At 31.9% G+C, this 1,182-nt stretch overlaps 1 pseudogene; it reads left to right on the top strand.

The window, feature by feature from the left end:
- Positions 1-660: 660 nt before the first annotated feature.
- On the top strand, positions 661-759 carry LOC127546073 (uncharacterized; annotated as a pseudogene).
- Positions 760-1,182: the final 423 nt, after the last annotated feature.

Below are 1,182 nucleotides of genomic sequence, written 5' to 3'. Positions count from 1 at the left end.
CAAACCCCATCCCTCCAATAATTTACATATCATAGTAACTTGAATTTATGAGATGGACCACAGCAGACAACTGCCAGCATCTAGAATAGATCTTAACACACAGGGGAAAAGTCAATATGGGTTGAAATAGTTTTAGGAAACATTCATAAAAGAGTTAGGAAGTGAAATGGATGTTATAATACAATGATTCATCAAGTGGAAAGGAGAGATATTCTAGGCAAAAAGAATAGTCCAAAAACAAAAAATGGAGCTAAGAATGATTGAGCTGTGCTAGGGAGACCAACATATCTAGAGTTCATATTCCGAAGTAGAAGTAGAAATAGACAGCTTTAGAAAGTATATCAAAAGGGAAACTAGATGGTTCAGTGGACAGAACACTGGCCCTAGAGTCAGGAGCATCTTAGTCTAAATCTGGCCTCAGACACTTAAAACTTACTATCTGTGTAACCGTGGGCAAGTCATTTAATGACAATCGCCTCTTTAAAAAAAAAAAAAAAAAAAAAAAAGTAAAAAAGAAAGGTATGTCAAAGCTAGCTTGTGAAAGGTTTTGAAAGTCAATTTAATGATTCTAGGCTTTAACTTATATGTGATAAAAAAAAATCACTGAAAGCTTTTAAGTAAAGGATTAAACTTATAAAAATGAAGTTAAAGATTAGAATAGTGCTTGCTTTGGCAGCACATATATTAAAATTGGCAAGATAAACAGCATGACCTCTGTGCAAGGATAACACATAAATTCACACAATTTTCCATATTTTGGGGAAATAAAATGAATTTTGATACCATTAAATTAAAAAGGTTTTACATACACAAAATTAAAATTAGAAGAAAACTGGGGGGAAAGTAAATCAACTTTCTCTTATAAAAGTTCAATTTCTCAAACATATAAGAAACTGAGTTAAATTTATGTAAAATACCATGCTATAAGACTTTTTTCTGAAACGAAGGGTACTTGAACATCTAAATCTGCAGTTCCCTTGCTGAATAAGCAAACATCATGATCATAACCATAGTTCAGGTACTGGCATCTGTCACACAGCTTTAATAATTAGAAGACTTCAATGAAAATGAAGATTAAATACTATAAAGTCAACATCTACTTTAATGTTTGGTGATTTCAGAGTGAGATCTGGGAAAAAGAAGAATAATGGAGAATATCTTGGAAAATTGTGTTCAGAATTA

This window comes from Antechinus flavipes, chromosome 1, assembly GCF_016432865.1.
Source record: "Antechinus flavipes isolate AdamAnt ecotype Samford, QLD, Australia chromosome 1, AdamAnt_v2, whole genome shotgun sequence".
Lineage (NCBI taxonomy): Eukaryota > Metazoa > Chordata > Mammalia > Dasyuromorphia > Dasyuridae > Antechinus > Antechinus flavipes.
Note: the sequence above shows the minus strand (reverse complement) of the source record. Positions and strands in the feature narration are given on the sequence as shown.